We start from the raw sequence: 18687 nt of genomic DNA, 5'->3' as shown, positions 1-18687 counted from the left end.
ATCAGGAGTTCAGGTCAGGACCAAAGGAAGTATAGGCAGAGTATGTAGCCTTTTCATTTTTCTGAGTGAGGCATGCTTGACAATTGCCACGAACAGCTTTTTGCACAAACTCCATATCAAAGTAGGGTACAGTACTACAGTAGGACTAAATAAATTAGATTATCGTCTCTAGAAACCTTTCTAGGCATTGGTTGATTGGTTTTTTCTCTGCGCTTTTGGTGTCAGTGGGAAGGATTGGTTGCATTGCAGGTTACACCCCATGTGAGTCGAATGGAACTAGACATCATGCTGGGAAAGGACACAAAACTCAACCTCAACATGTGTACACCTACAGTGTACTTCGAGGAGAAAAAGGGATAAAGAATTTTGGTGGGTGATATACGGGAAGCTGGCAATATTGCTTAACCTTGCCTTACAAGCAAGGCAAACGAGCAATAAATTCGTTGTAGTTCCCTGTTTTTGTCTCGGAGTTGAATCCCTTTTGTGTATTGGGCCCATTTGTATCCGATGGAAAACAATATTCCTAAGAAATTGAATAGTGCTCATTGGTTTGGATCATATGAAGATCCGAGGGAGATTGAATAGTATTCCGGAGAAAAAATATTGATTCCAATCATATAAAAACGGATTTGCCAACATTCTGATAAAAAAAATTCATGGTTGGACCTTACAAATTACTGAACTTGTTATATATTTTCATGATTTGAACATGTGTAGTCTCCACAAATCCCAACAACCTCGAGCAACTAATTAGATTATGGGATTAGGGAGAGGGAATGGGATGGGGGTGTTCCCAAGTTAAATAGAACGCAGGGTGTTCTATAATATAGGAAGCTATGGTGTTCCTAAATTTATCTGAGGATTGATATAGGAATGACGGTCGATGATAGTAATGGTGTAGCAGTGAGGTGATAGTGACACCAATGAAGCCGCTTCATGGGGACGGTTGTGGTGAATCTAGTGGTGGGAACGTAACCACTAAAAACTGAGGAGGCGGCTCACGCGGCGGGAGGGGGGGGGGAGGTATCTGGGGCAAGTAAATGAAGCGAGAGCGAAGAAATTAGCGAGATAGAGAGGTGCCTTACCCTACAAATGGTGGTGTGGTTTAGACTCAAGTGACCCCGAAGTGATACGGTAGTGGTGGTTTAGTGCTCCCTTGAAGGTTTACATGTACGACGATCTACTTATAACCCTTTTATGCTTCAACCATGGTACTCTCAAATTAACCTTTTTTACATTAAGCGAGAACGAAAGTATAACATAATATTGTGTGTACGTGGACCAGCTTAAGGTCTAGAGAAAACCGTGGATACAAAGTGTTGTAGCAGGGATTAGGCGCCGCACCTCCTATTAGACCAAGAGTCTAAGACATTACTCGAACCTTCAATGAGCAAATCTCCAAACGGAGGTTGATACTTCTCGAGTTCCCAACCAGCTATCCAAAAAGAGTTAAAGTCGTTCCAGGCAGAAGCATGCTCGTTGAAGGTTCAAAGTCATGTCGTCTGATCCTTGCTACAACAAAAAGTGTTACAAGTTAGTCGAGACTTGGTGGGTAGGACTTGGCTCCGTGATTTCATGTAGAAACTACAATTACATGGGCAATTATAAGAATAAATGAATAATGAAGCGTGGAAGAAAAGGCCATGAATACAAACAAAATTCACCAATGCCTTTTAAAATGTGGAACTAGTGCTCAATCAGTCTAAGCAATATATTGGTTTTCACCGCCAAACTCCTGGTGCTCTTCCAAACACATATGTCACCTCCCACCGTCTCAAAATGTAAAGCGTATATAGTTCTCTCTGTGAGACTGCGACAATCTAAATAAGTGGCAACATAAAACAGAGCCTAAAACAATCAGATTTTTTTAGCCCAACATTCATACCAATGACCAAGATTAGTGGGCCTCTAACTATAAACTTTTATTTGCACAATCCGGTTCGGTTGATCGATGAAAAGAGTACGGACTTTATTTCTCAAACAATAAGATTAATTAACACCAAATCAATACATCAAAATAACATAATCGTTGGCAACGGTGCGCGGCGGCCTCCTCCACCCTCTCTCCCCGTGCTCCCCATGCGCATGCGTCGGCGGGTAGTGACCAACCTCCGCACGAATCCAGCGGTGGCAATCGTCCCGCCACAGATCTGTTGGCACCCGGCACGGATTCAGCGCGCGGCGGCTCCCTCTGCCCTCCCCTTGCGCTCCCCCACGCGCGTGGCCCCCTCTGGCAGTGGAGGGCTCGGGCGGGCGGTGGCCGTCCCACATATGGATCCGGCGGTGGCCACCCTCCCCATAATGACGATGACCTCGACGGTGAGTGGGTGGCGGCGGATCTAGGGTTTCATGACGATGATTTGGATTTTTAGAGTTTCTTTTGTGATATTTTATCTTCGCTGACGGCTAGCTTAAGCGCCTGCATGCAAAAGTTGGGTGCGCCACCCGCACGATAAAATGACGATTTTTGTAGATTTTTAGGTGTAGACAGGTCTCCGATCTACATGCGAAAATCTCTTTTGGCCCGTGTGGAAAAACAGCTCTGTACTAGTGCGTTCGCTCGATCTATTTACGCCCGGGCAAACGTACCTCACGTACCCCTGTCCCTGTGCCGTTCCCTTGCCATCGTCCACTCCCATCTATTTCGATGCCCTCTCGCCCGTACCATTTCCACCGAGACTTTTCTTCCTCTCGATTCGGATTAGATACGCCTCGTACGTGTACGTACGTATAGTCCTAACAGTCACCCTGCACTGCAGAGCCTCGTCAAAACACCGGTGGGGGCGCCGCGCGCGCGGCGAGCGATTGATCAAAATCACGAGAGATCCGCGAAATCGAGCGAGCTATAGCGATCGATCGGTCACGGTGATGGTTTTGCTGCCTCGTTGGATGATATATCCTCCCATACGTCTCCGCGGGCGCACGGCGAAATCCTGGCAGTATTGCCTGTGCTGTGCATGCGCACCACCCAAAACCGCGATGACGATCCGGGCGCCGGCCGCGCGGTGAAGCGGATGGACGGACGGACGGGTCGTGCTTTCGGTTGGGCCCGTACGTGCGTACGTGACAGCAGCGCGAGGCGGCGGTACAGTTGCCGCCCGCGCGCGCGCGCGTCGGCAGCCGGCAATCGTTGAACCATCAACTGATGGATGTGTGTCCAAAGTTCGCTTACATGTCCTCATAAATGACAGCAGTAATTAGCGCAGCACTCATCTCCCTGTAGTAGTACTACGATTATGCGGCAGGTTGCATGCACTGCAACCCGATTGCTATGCCCAACCTACTATATCTACCTCAGCAATACCGCACCGCCATCACGTCAGCAGCAAGTACTCCCTCCCTCTCAGAAAAAAAGGCAAACCCTAAATTTTTTTATAATTCGTATTTTCATTGTTGTTAGATGATAAAACATGATTAATATTTTATGCGTGACTTGTCTTTTTAATTTTTCATAATTTTTTCAAATAAGACGGACGGTCAAACGTTGGGCACGGAAACCAGGGTTTGTCTTTTTTTGGGACGGAGGGAGTACCCCATCCGGCCATTCCACCCCATATTGATCACCACAAAATCCACCGCGAGATCCAGCAAGAGATCCTCAAAAAGGCAAATTTTTTTCCTAAAAACATTACATCGAATCTTTGGACACATGCATAAAATATTAAATATAGATTAAAACAAAAACTAATTATACAGTTAGGGGAAAAATCGTGTGACAAACCTTTTGAGCCTAATTAGTTCATAATTAGCTATAAGTGCTACAGTAATCCATATGTGCTAATGACGAATTAATTAGACTCAAAAGATTCGTCTCACGGTTTCCAATCGAGTTGTGAAATCGAAAGTCTCTTCCGACATTCGATCAAACATCCGATGTGACACTCAAATTTTTTTTTTCGCGAACTAAAGTAAGGCTGTGTTCGTTACTTGTGGGTTGGGAACTCATCTCTTCGCACGGAAAACGGAGCAGTCTACTAGCGTGTGATTAATTAAGTATTAGCTAATTTTTTTTATTCAAAAATTGATTAATTTGATTTTTCAAAGCAACTTTTGTATAGAAACTTTTTACAAAAAATGCACCGTTTAGTAGTTTAAAAAACGTGCGCACGGAAAATGAGAGAGTGGGGATGGGAACCGGAAGTTCCGAAAACAGCCTAAGTAACAGAAGAGGAGAGAAACACAGAACCACAAGAAGAAGAAGAAGAAGAAGAAGAAAGGCTGGCAGCTGCAGGTCAGGTCGTGGTAGTACCAGATCACGGTGGCCCGTGGAATACCCACTGGTGGAGAAACCATCTTTCGTCGGTCGGCCGATTTCCACAATAGTCCCGGATGCAATAAAAACCGGGGCTAAAGATGATCTTTAGTCCCGGTTCAAAAGGGTAACAGGCATATTTGATCTTTAGTCCCGGTTTGTGTTACCAACCGGGACTAAAGATCATCTTTAGTCCCGGTTCGAATGCTGTCAGGGCTTGTCAGGCCCCCCCGGGATCTTTAGTCCCGGTACCAACCGGGACTAAAGATCGTAACTTTAGTCCCGGTTGGTACCAACCGGGACTAAAGATCCCGGTGATCTTTAGCCCCGGTTGGTGCTACCAACCGGGACTAAAGTCCCACCCCTATATATATGTCTTCTTCCTCCTCCAGCTGCCCGAGCAAGCTTCAAAATTTCTTCAAAAAAGAGGGGAGGTCATGCCAAAATTTCTATTGAATTTATTTTGGTGATTACATACAAATCGGAGGTGCCTAAAAGGTTTGCAACTTCATCCTCCAATGTTTTTTTTGTCATACTACATTTGCACCTATGTTTTGCACACTTTTTTTGTCTCCAAAATTTAGCTGTAAGTTGATGAGAGAGAAAATGTGTGTGGGGAAGAAAGAATATATAGAAATTTAGTTTATTTGCTAAACAAGGTTTTATAAAATAGTTGAGAAGGAAAACTCTAGTGAAAGTTAATCTTAAATAATAGAAAACAAACTAAAATGAAAATTAAAAGAAGTAAAACACATTAAAATTAGTTTAAAACTTTACAAATAGTTTTTAAGAATTATTTGGTGTAATATTTTATGATTTTTGTATGAATAAAGATATCTTATAATTATTGTATGACTGTCATTATTGTAAGAATAATTATTTGTGTACGGTTTTTTTGACTCATGTAGATGGATCGGCAATGGATGTACGCTGACCGGCGGTCCAAAGAGTTTATTGACGGCGTGCACTATTTTTTGAGAGTGGCCGAAGCTAACAGGCAAAGGGGTTTTATTTGTTGTCCATGCAATAAGTGTAAGAATCAGAAGGAGTATTCTGCATCCAGGACTATTCATTTCCACTTGTTTGAGTCGGGGTTCATGCCAAGCTATAATTGTTGGACATCCCACGGAGAGCAAGGTGTTGAAATGGAAGAAGATGAAGTGGAAGACGACAATATTCCGGACTTTGCTCAGTATGTTGGATTTGAAGGAAATCAAACGGGCGAGGACGAAATAGCCGCTGATGGTAACGACGTTGCGGATGATCTTGGTCAGATGTTGCAGGACGCCAGGGAGGACTGCGAAAGTGAAAAGGAGGCCCATAAATTGGACAAGATGTTGGAGGACCACAGAACTTCGTTGTACCCAGGTTGCGAGTAGGGGCACAAAAAGTTGGATACCACTCTGGAGTTGTTGCAATGGAAGGCAAAAAATGGGGTTAGTGACAAGGCATTTGGCGATTTATTGAAACTCGTCAAGAACATTCTTCCGGGGGGAAACAAATTGCCCGAGACAACGTATGAGGCTAAGAAGATAGTCTGCCCGTTAGGACTGGAAGTTCATAAGATTCACGCATGTCTGAACGATTGTATCCTATATCGCGGTGAGGAGTATAAGAACCTAGAAGCATGCCCTGTTTGCAAAGCACTACGATACAAGTTTAGACGGGACGATCCAGGAGAAGTTGACGGGCAGCTAACAAAGAAGAGAATTCCTGCTAAGGTGATGTGGTATTTCCCTATAATACCACGGCTAAGGCGTTTGTTCAGGAACAAGGGGAATGCTAGAATGTTGCGATGGCACGCTGAAGAGCGTCAACAGGACGGGATGCTGAGATACCCCGCCGATGGTTCGCAATGGAGAAACATCGACATAAAATTTAAAGAATTTGGAAAGGACGCACGAAACATACGGTTTGGTTTGAGTACGGATGGCATGAATCCTTTTGGAGAGATGAGCAGCGGCCATAGCACTTGGCCCGTTACGATGTGTATCTACAACGTCCCCCCTGGCTATGCATGAAGAGGAAGTACATAATGATGCCGATTATTATTCAAGGCCCCAAGCAACCTGGTAACGACATCGACGTGTACCTAAGACCACTGGTAGAAGATCTTAAACAGTTGTGGAAGAAGGAAGGTGTCCCCGTGTGGGACGAGGACAAACAGGAGGAGTTTAACCTACGAGCGCTGCTGTTCGTAACCATCAACGATTGGCCTGCACTTAGCAACCTATCCAGACAGTCCAACAAGGGGTACAAGGCTTGCACTCACTGTATGGATAAAACAGAAAGTACGTATCTTAAGCACTGTAGGAAGGTTGTATACATGGGTCATCGTCGATTCCTTGTAGCAAACCACCCGGTACGGAAGAAAGGCAAGCACTTCGAACATAAGGCCGACCACCGTACGAAGCCTAAACATCGCAGCGGGAAAACAGTGTTTGCTATGGTTAAAAATCTTAAAGTAGTGTTCGGAAAGGGGCCTAGAAGCCAGCATATAGAGAGCGAAGATGGTCACGCGGCGATGTGGAAAAAGAACTCTATATTTTGGGAGTTACCATATTGGAAATTCTTGGACGTACGCCACGCAATCGACATGATGCACCTCACTAAGAACCTTTGCGTAAACCTTCTTGGCTTCCTAGGTGTATACGGAAAGTCGAAAGATACACTGGAAGCACGTAATGATCTGAAGCATATGGAACAACGCGGCGACCTTCACCCGGAACCAAAGGAGAAAGGAAGCCATTACTTGAGTCCAGCCAGCTACACTCTTAGCAAGGCAGAGAAGGAAAGTATGTTTGAATGCTTGGAGAGCATAAAGGTACCGTCTGGATACTCCACGAATATCAAGCGAATAATAAGCACGAAGGAGAAGAAGTTCACAAACCTAAAGTCTCATGACTGTCACGTGTTGATGACACAACTGCTACCGGTTGTAATAAGGGGTATCCTTCCAGACAATGTCCGGGCAACAATAACAAAGCTATGTGCATTCATGAACGCAATTTCGCAGAAGGTCATCGATCCGGATAGATTAGAAGCCCTTCAGAATGAAGTGGTGCAATGTCTCGTCAGTTTTGAGTTGATATTTCCACCTTCATTTTTCAATATAATGACGCATCTGCTTTGTCACCTTGTGAAAGAGATCCGTATTCTCGGGCCTATGTACCTACACAACATGTTTCCTTTCGAGAGGTACATGGGCGTTCTGAAGAAGTATGTTCGTAACCGTGCACGTCCAGAGGCAAGCATCGCCAAGGGTTATGGAACAGAGGAGGTCATCGAATTTTGCGTAGAATTTATCGAAGACCTTCGCCCAATCGGGGTACCTGAATCACGCCATGAAGGGAGACTACGGGGAAAGGGAACTCTCGGAAGGAAAGCAATAATGACGGTAGACAACAATTTATTCCGTAAAGCCCATTTCACTGTTCTGCAACACTCTTCATTGGTAGCTCCTTACATCGAGGAGCACTTGGCTCTAGTTCGCGCCAGGAACATCGGTAAGTCCGATGCATGGATTACACGGCATCACATTGATACTTTCTCCGCGTGGCTACGACAACATCTCATGGGTAACGAGTCGATCAACCAACAACTTGCCTTCCTGGCGAGGGGACCGTCTGGGTCGATCACGACATTCCAGGGATATGAGATCAATGGGTACACATTCTACACGAGAGCCCAAGACATGAAGAGCACGAACCAAAACAGCGCTGTTCGTGTCGATGCCATGGGACACGATGGAACAACTGCCACGTATTACGGTGCCATCGAGGACATATGGGAACTTGACTATGGTCCTCTCAAGGTTCCTCTGTTCCGGTGCCAATGGGTTAGGTTGACTGGTGGAGGCGTAATGATTGATGACAGTGGGATGACAACTGTTGACCTTAACAAGGTTGGATACTCGGACGAACCTTTTGTCCTTGCCAATGATTTAACGCAAGTCTTTTTCGTGAAGGACATGTCTAGCAAAGGAAAGAAGGGCAGAGGGCCTGATGAGCCTAAGCGTCAAGTGGTTCTCCCAGGCAAAAGAAAAATCGTCGGAGTTGAGGACAAGACTGACGAGGATTACGATCAGTTGGATGGGCAACCCCCTTTCACGGTGACGATTGACCCTAGCATCCTCCTATCAAATGAAGACACCCCTTACTCACGCAGCGATCACAAGGAGGGAACAATAGTGAGGAGAAAGTACGTGCGGTCAACCGTCACCGCCGATGTAATGCCGTAATTATTGTGTACACGATGTAAACTATTTTGGATGTATTGATTATCCATATAAATCAATTGATGTATGGTATATGTTAATTACGCACGATTATTAGAGGTTTCAACAAGTTTAAATCATGTATATGCTAGTTATATGTGATACTTACAATTTTTAAAAGTTTTAAATCACACAGGTGGCAATTTCATATGTATGTTAATTAGAGTTTTTAACATTTAATTTACTAGCATTCATATGCTAATTATAATTGACTAGAGGATTTTTAAAAGTTTTAAATCACGCAAGTGGCAATTTCATATGTTAATTAGAGTTTTTAACATTTAATTTACTATCATTCATATGCTAATTATAATTGACTGGAGAATTTTTAAAAGTATTAAATTTAATATATTTTTAAAACTATCATTCATATATTAGAGTTTTTCACAATTTAATTTACTATCTTTCATATGCTACTTATATATGACTATTCGAATTTTTAAAAGGTTTAAATCATGCATGTGGCATTTAAATATGTTAATTAGAGTTTTTAGCATTTAATTTAATATAATTCCTACGCTAAGTATATATGATGATTACAATTTTTATTAATTTTAAATCATGCAGTATGTACATACATATCTTAATTACAGTTTTTACCAATATAATAATATCATTCATATATATGCTAAGTATATATATATATTGGAATTTTTATTAATTATAAGTCATATATTTGCTTATTACGATTTATCCACTTAATTTATTACAGACAAAAATAATTTTTCGAAGTAATTGTCATTAATCTTTGTACTTTAAATAATGTTAATGCATTAACTTCTATTTTATAAACACATATGTAAGCGAAAATCATATGCAGTGCTATAATCTTTAGTCCCGGTTCTTAACCCTAACCGGGTTTAAAAAGAATTTCGAAATAGCGGGAAAAGATATTTACTCCCGGTTGTTGAGAACAACCGGGACTAAAGATATCTTTAGTCCCGGTTGTTCTCAACAACCGGGAGTAAAGATCTTTTCTTTACTCCCGGTTGTTCTCAACAACCGGGAGTAAAGATCCGAGGGTATATATATTCCCGGTACGCCCTCGTCTTCTTCACCAACACTTAGACGTTTTCGGCCGATCGATCTCTCTCGGCCTCTCTTCTTCGCCGCCACTGCCTAGGGCAAATCCCTGCGCCGACGCCGCCGTATCTCGCCGTCGTCTCGAGCTCGTCGTCCTCGCCGCCGCCTCCGCCTCCTCCGCTGCCGCCGCATCTCTGGGGTGAGAGCCGCCGCCGCCAGATCTCCCTTCATGCATCTCGATCTCTCCGATCTCGATCTCTCTCCGTCGCGCCGCCCGCCATGAGACGCCGCGCCACGACGACGACGCGCCACGACGACGACGCGCCACGCCGCCGCCTTCGCCGCCGCCGCATGCCAACGCCACGCCGCCGCCGCCTTCGCCGCCGCGCGCGCAATGCCGCCGCCGCCACGCCACGCCGCCGCGGCCACGGCCCCGTAACGCCACGCCGCCGCCGCGCCAACCGCCGCCCCGATGCCGCCACACCGCCGTTAACGAACGAGAACGATGGAACGAACGAGAGCGAGAACGAACACGTCAACGTACGTTGCCGCGAGAACGTGAACGAGAACGAGAACGATCGAACGAACGAGAGCGAGAACGAGAACGATCGATCGAAGACAAGCGAGAACGAGGGAACGAACGTGAATGAGAACGAGCGAACGAACGTTAACGTGAAATGCAATATATATATATATATATATATATATATATATATATATATATATATATATATATATATATATATATATATATATATATATATATATATATATATATATATATATATATATATATATATATATATATATATATATATATATATATATATATATATATATATATATATATATATATATATATATATAGTAAATTTGTTTGGTGCTCCATGGTGCCCGGGCACCATTGTTGAAATTGAGTATATACCCAATTCAAATGAGTATGAAACTTTTTTAATTACTTAGGTATTAACATTAACTACTTTACTAACTAGTTCAAAGCAAGTTTGAACTGAATTTGAACTTGTTTTTGTTAGATTTTGATTCTAAGTATATAGCATCCATACATATAATTAGTTAGGTATGTAATCATGGATTGTGAAATAAAGTTAAATTTGAGTTGTTTTGTTGATAGGTATAGGTATGAATCAAATTATTATAACTAGGTATATACTCACAATTTGAAAAATTTGAGTGATTTTGTGCATTTGATACCATGGTGCCCCCATATGAGTGTCATATATATATATATACTACTTGTCGCACCAATTCCATAGTCAATAATTACATACTAAGTCTAATTACAAATAAAGTAATCTTATATTAAAACTCAAATAATATTAGAACACTACACAATCTTATATGATAAGTCTAATTACAGGTCTAATAATCTTAATTAATTGCATTACAAATATAACAATCATTTACATTATTACGTCACTTGCCTGCTCCAATTCCTTCTAGGGCTAGCTCTTCCACTCAGGCTTGACGGACGACTCCGACAACACGTCTTTTCTGCAAGATACAAAAAGATGTATTAGGATAAATGCGAAGTAACATATATATATATATATATATATATATATATATATATATATATATATATATATATATATATATATATATATATATATATATATATATATATATATATATATATATATATATATATATATATATATATATATATATATATATATATATATATATATATATATATATATATATATATATATATATATATATATATATATATATATATATATATATATATATATATATATATATATATATATATATATATATATATATATATGTTACTTCGCATTTATCCTAATACATCTTTTTGTATCTTGCAGAAAAGACGTGTTGTCGGAGTCGTCCGTCAAGCCTGAGTGGAAGAGCTAGCCCTAGAAGGAATTGGAGCAGGCAAGTGACGTAATAATGTAAATGATTGTTATATTTGTAATGCAATTAATTAAGATTATTAGACCTGTAATTAGACTTATCATATAAGATTGTGTAGTGTTCTAATATTATTTGAGTTTTAATATAAGATTACTTTATTTGTAATTAGACTTAGTATGTAATTATTGACTATGGAATTGGTGCGACAAGTAGCAATTGACTATTGTAGTCTTAATTAGACTTAGCATATACGCACGAAACACTTAGCATAGATGACTATTTTAGTCTTAACATGTAATATTATTTGAGTTTTAATATAAGATTACTTTATTTGTAATTAGACTTAGTATGTAATTATTGACTACGGAATTGGTGCGACAAGTAGCAATTGACTATTGTAGTCTTAATTAGACTTAGCATATACGCACGAAACACTTAGCATATATATGACTATTTTAGTCTTAGCATGTAATATTATTTGAGTTTTAATATAAGATTACTTTATTTGTAATTAGACTTAGTATGTAATTATTGACTACGGAATTGGTGCGACAAGTAACAATTGACTATTGTAGTCTTAATTAGACTTAGCATATACGCACGAAACACTTAGCATATACATGACTATTGTAGTCTTAGCATGTAATATTATTTGAGTTTTAATATAAGATTATTTTATTTGTAATTAGACTTAGTATATAATTATTTACTAGCTAGGGTTGTATAATATACGTCACCTAGACTTAGCTTATATCACGATTTGTAATTAGACTTAGCACGTAAGGTTGTGTAGGGTTCTAATGTACGACATTTACACTTAGCATACATGACTTAGATTGTTAAAACATAAATGTCTCGTGACTTAGCAGATGTTTCTTGTATCAACAGATGGCTGACCGCGATGAGGAACAGATATTGTACGATACAATCGCGGAGGGAAGCAGCCAGTACTGGAATGAAGAAGAGGGGAACGAGGATCCAAACCAGTACTTGAACGAGGAAGGGAACGTGGAGAGGGATGCGGAGGGGAACCAGCAGGGGCACATGGAAAGGGATGTGGAGGGGAACCAGGAGGAGGAGGCTAGTGGTAGTCAACCCTCCGTTGGACAGAAGAGGGCACGCGGGCAACGAGGTGCAGCGAAGAAGCTTGAGGGTCGGCACATCATAACGGAAGTGCAAGAAGATGGACGTCCTAGTGCCCCGGCCGAAGCCGCCAAGAACTATGTACATCACAGCGGTTGGGTTGTGCGGGATAACGTGCCTGTCAGTAGGGTGTACTGGCGAAGAACAAGGGCACGCGGAGATCATGAGAGCTTTGTCCCAGATTCGGAGAAAGAGATGCCGTGGACCACAATGCTCGAGACATTCACCCTTCCTGCGGGTACAGAGGACAAAGTGAAAAGGTGGACTCTGAAGAAAATGGCAGAACAGTTTCAGAGCTTCAAGGGAGATCTGTACCAGAAGTATATACTGAAGGGGCAGACACCGAACTTCGACACATTCCCAAAGCTAAGGGATCACTGGGACGAGTTCGTTGCATATAAGACAGGTGAACAAGGGCAGGCGATGATGGAAAGAAACAAAGAAAATGCCGCCAAGAAGAAGTACCATCACCACTTGGGGTCAGGAGGCTATAGCGTCGCGATGCCGAAGTGGGAGCAGATGGAGGCTAGCTTGATTGAGAGGGGTATCGAACCGGCAACAGCCAATTGGCCGGAACGATCGAAGTTCTGGTACTATGCTCACGGTGGAACGCTCAACCCAGCTGATGGCTCACTGGTCTTCGGCGATCAGATACGAGAGGCTGCGCGACGACTAACAGATGCAGTGGAAGCCTCCTCTCAGAGCACGTTCCGACCAGACAGAGATAGGGACGAGCTGACACTCGCCCTGCAGACTCCAGAGCATCCAGGACGAACACGAGGGAAAGGGGTGATTCCTTGGAAGATTGGTTTCAAGGAGGACATCCACACGTACAGGAGTCGGATGAGGAGCAAGAGAGATACCGAGGCGAAGATTGCAGACCTAGAGTTCCGGGTATCGAGCTACGAACTCAACATGCAAGAGGAGGTGGCAAGGAAGGTTGATGAACGCATGGCCGCACATCGGTCCCATGATCCCCAGCCGACCATTCCTCCTGCAATGGTGAGCCCGTCAGGAAACCGTAGCAGCTGCGTCTCAACGGGGCAGGTAGGATCACAGAGCATGGACGCCATGCAAACACAGGACGAATCGACCTATCCCGTTGATGACATCACTCAGCGGACACCATGTGAGCTGCATATTCCTTTGAAGAACTTATCAATAAAGGTAAGATTTAGCCATTCCGCTAGTTGCTGCTTATATATGTTGATTACTAATAAATAATCTCTCACAACATGAAGGTGGCCTCGGGCATGGCCATCCCAACGGACCCTTCAGGTACTTACCACTGCAGGCTGATTCCAGCAGGATACTCGAAGGTCGAAATTGAGTTGGTCGAAGACGCGTACGAGGACCTCGAGCTGGATTACCCTGGAGGAGACGGTGAGACGCATCTACGAGACACAAGCCATGCCATTATTCTATGGCGCAGGCGGTACATCATACTCCCTGGGCGACAAGCGGCGTCTCGTGCACCATCTCCTCCGGCTCCGCCATCTCCTCCTCAGGATCCTGCACCGTCTCCTCCTCATGCTCCGCCAACACCGTCTCCACCTCAGGCTCCAGCATCGACTCCTCCTCAGGATCCTGCACCGACTCCTCCTCGTGCTCCTACACCTACTCCCCCGCAAGCTCCTCTTCCGGCACCTTCAAAGTCAAGGGCCCCCCTAGCTCCACCGCCTGCCCACACAAGGGCAACGAAGAAGGCGAAAGTTGACGCCGCCAAGAACAAGGACCCGGGGTACGATTGCACGCAAGAGGAGCTTGACGCTTACGTTGCATCAGAAGTCAAGAGACAATTCAAGCCTCGAAGTCCAGAAAAGAAGATTCCTATAGACCCCAGTGTCAGGAACTTCTTCAGGGGTATGTCTGCATCTGTCAAGGAGGCCATCAAGCTATCGGACTATGAGCGAACGCTGAAGAAAGCATCTTCTGGAAAGTCCAAACCAGTCCCTCAGCTTGGAGAGCAACCAAACCAGGAGATCGAGCCGTTGGTGACCGGTAAAGAAATGACGATAGAACAATTTATTACTGACACCGGTCTAACTACGGATCAATTGCTAGGAGTCGCACCAATCGAAAAGGCGGAAGTGAAATACATGTACAAACTCGGTAAACCGCTTGTCAAGCCTGAGCTGCTGCAGTCCCTACCCACACAAATGTACAAGTTCCATCAGCTGTACATGGAGATGAGCGCCACCGGTAGAGAGATGATCGGAGCGAGGATCAGGGACACGGACTTCTTGCAAGGAGATGGCATTCTCTGGATCAATTTCAGGGGAATCTACGAACTATACCAGCTGGACGCCCTCGACGTCTCTTGCTGGATTTTGTAAGTATATCGTTCAGTTAGATTTCTTACTATACGTCTCCTTTAATTAATTAGGTCCTTGTATATAAGTAGACTATAGAAAATAATATACTCCCTTTTATCGTTGTAGAATGGAGATTCAAAGGGCCCGACGGCGGAGGGTTTTCGATACTGGATTCATCGACCCTCGGAAAGTAAACGTCGCAATGCTCGACCAATATCCACAAGAAACAGAGGACAATCTCGTCCATCTCCTGAAGGCGCAGCATTACAAGACGTTCATACTGTTGCCATACAACACAGAGTTAGTTTAATTTTACTGTCTTCCTACATACCAAATTTCATTCCCGTATGAACTTGCTAAGTGTTTCATATGTAATGCATCCCACGCACATTGCAGATTCCACTGGGTGCTTTTACTCTTCGACCTGGAGGCCTGCACCGTCAACGTATATGACTCAATGGATAAAAAAGAGTCTACGTTTGACAAGGTTTTCGAACTTATAGACAGGTACCGAACTTATAGACAGGTATCGTCATAAGTTCCTTTGTTAATTAAGAAAATCTTGTTATGTTAATTGCTACTACGAATCATAGCTTTAAACTCCATGTAGGGCTTGGTATCGGTTCCGTCATTTGGTCCGCGGCAAATGGAGAGAAAGACTTAGGCGGAAGTTCAAATTTCATGTGAGTACACATGCTCTACATTTATATTTCTCCGATTCAAATACATACAAGTGTATATTAATTAGATCTCTCGTTGTTTGTCATTTATTTGTAGTGCGCAAAGCAAAAGCAGGGAACTAACTTGTGCGGCTATTACGTGTGCGAGTATTGCCACTGCCTTGCAGACCAAATCATCACCACAAGAGAGCTCGATGTACGTACAAATAAATTCAAAATTTCATTACGTAGCGATTTCTTGTTTAATTACTAATCAATTTCATACATTCATATAGTTTATTCGCATGAGGGATAACCTGACCACGCACAAGGAATTTATCGCGGCGGTTCAAGAACAACTCATGGGATTCATCAACGAAGAAATCCTTGATCCCAAGGGTAAATTCTACTACGACGGAAACACAATTCACAGGTCCTTAGCTTCTGAGCTAGCAGCGACTACTACTACGTCGAAATCGTAGCTAGCTAGGACATATAATGGATTGTAATTAATACATGACTACATATGTTTCTATATGCATGTGTACACATTTTCTATAATGTAAATATATTTTGGTCATATATATATCTATATACATATGCATTTGCATAACATATATATGTATAAATACATATATATTATGCATGTATATACATATAATATAATATAATATAATATATATATATATACATATAATATATATATATATATACATATACATATATATATATATACATATACATATATATATATATATATACATATACATATATATACATATACATATATATATATATACATATACATATATATATATATATATATACATATATATATATATATATATATATATATATGTATATATATATGTATATATATATATGTATATATATATATATATATATATATATATATATATATATATATATATATATATACCATGCAGCAACAGGGCCGTGCAAAAAAAAAAAGGTCAGCTCTCAGCCGGCCACGTGGCTGAGCCATCTTTACCAATCGGGACTAAAGATCGATCTTTACTCCCGGTTATTTCACCCGGGACTAAAGATAGCGATCTTTAGTCCCGGATTGGTACTTCCGGTTTGGAAACCGGGACTAAAGGGGGGTTACGAACCGGGACTATAAAGGGTTTCTCCACCAGTGACCGTGCACCCGCTCGCTGGGGATACCCGCGCGTACTACTACAACAACTACCAGTACGCTGTACGTACGCTAGATATCATCCTGTCACGTCGCATCGCTTCAGTACACAACATATCCCGCGCCCGTACCGTGCGTACGACGCGTGCACGTACTACCGGAAACCGCACGTGTCAAACGCTCCGGCGCGCATTTGCCGTGACGCGCCGTGCAAGCCAGCAGCAGCGCGCGCACCGACGCGAGAAATCGCCGAGGGGCGCGGCCCGGATTCTGGCCGGCCCTGACTCCGGAGCGTTTCCTGTGCCTTCGCGTACGTGAATTGGAATCGGTGAACGCGCGCGCGCGGGGATTGGGGGAGGGGGTTCGCACGGCCGCGCGGCCGTAGGATCACGTAGCCAGCCAGTGGCGCGGTCGCGCGCGGATTTCCGTGAGGAGGACGTGTGCCGGAGTGGCGGAGACCCGCGCTGCTGCTGAGAGGTGGACGGTGTAGCAGTCGACTGCACCATGCCTTTAGGTCACATTGGACGTTTGACGGACATTGTAAGGGGTTTTCGGATACGAATGAAAAAACTAATTTCATAGCTCGCTTGAGCCTATTTAATCCGTCATTAGTAAATGTGGGTTAATGTATGTCACGCCCGGAATTTCTATCCAAAATTCCAAACGCTTACATGTGTGTGAACCCTCGTCCAGGAATCAGCCGAGGCACACAATAACAAATTGATAATAAAGTACGATTATTACTCTAATTAATAAGCGAATAAAATGTCATTACAGAGGTAGATAGTTCCTCTCAATCAATAAAGATCTAAGCAGCGGAAAAAAAAAGATAAACGGCGCAGACGGCTCCACTCCACAGGCAGCTTGACTAGGGCTACACCTAATCCTCCACACCATCAGCTTCACTGTAGAACTCTTCCTCTGATGAATGATTGCAAGGTGAGTATATGACATACTCAGCAAGTCACGCAGCAAATATGCAAGTGCACAGGATAACAAAGGATGGCATAATAGGGTTTCATTTGCATAAACAGCATTTAATAAACATTTCAGAATTTAATAAAACAGTTAAGTAATAATTAAACAATATTAATCCAACGCTATACAACATACCTGTTGTATAGGCCCAACCATTCTGAACAACCATACCCGGCTGTACAGATCTATCTCCAAACCAGGAATAAACCATTCCAAACCAGGAGCTAAACAAATTATTACCAGTTATAGCATCTTTTATTAAGATGAGAGGTGTGAGACTAATCACGAAAGACATTGTTAGACCCGCCCATAACCGCGGGCACGGCTATTCGAATAGTTTTACTCTGGCCAGAGGTGTACCACTGTACCCATAAGACACAGCCCCACAACATGTCACCATGTGCCTCAATATCACCACGGTACCTCGGAAAGGAGCTGTGACAATACCCCTCGCACAACACAATCCACCACAGGGCACCTTTCCTGGATCATAATCACCCCCTTATAAACAAGGCATGGACTCCCCAGCGACCCCCGTGGGCTTATCTCCGCCACTTCTCAGTCTCGTGCTCCGCAATGAACCATGCTATACAAAAGGTAAAGCCGTTGCCCACGCTGGCTTGTGGTTGGCACGGTTAATGTTTCACAACCGAAACTCGTGAACCGGTCCTTAATTGTCATGAGCACGACTCTCAAAACCATGTGCTCACAACCCACCATTATCAAGTTTTAGTTGGCAAGTAATTAATTAACCTAATCACGATTGAACATCGTGAACTATCATTAAGCCATCATTAAATAATAGTGAGTCATAAGTTATCCCAATAGTGTGCTAATGTTTCTAAGTATCGCTAAGCAATCATATCTAATATCTAGCTGAACCAATATATATATATAGCCCAACTAGTCAAGTTATAATAACCCAAGGTATCAAGGAATAAAGTAATCAAGAACAAAAGGGCTATAACAAACAATAG

This window comes from Oryza sativa, chromosome 4 (assembly GCF_034140825.1).
Source record: "Oryza sativa Japonica Group chromosome 4, ASM3414082v1".
Lineage (NCBI taxonomy): Eukaryota > Viridiplantae > Streptophyta > Magnoliopsida > Poales > Poaceae > Oryza > Oryza sativa.
This window is presented reverse-complemented; position numbering follows the sequence as displayed.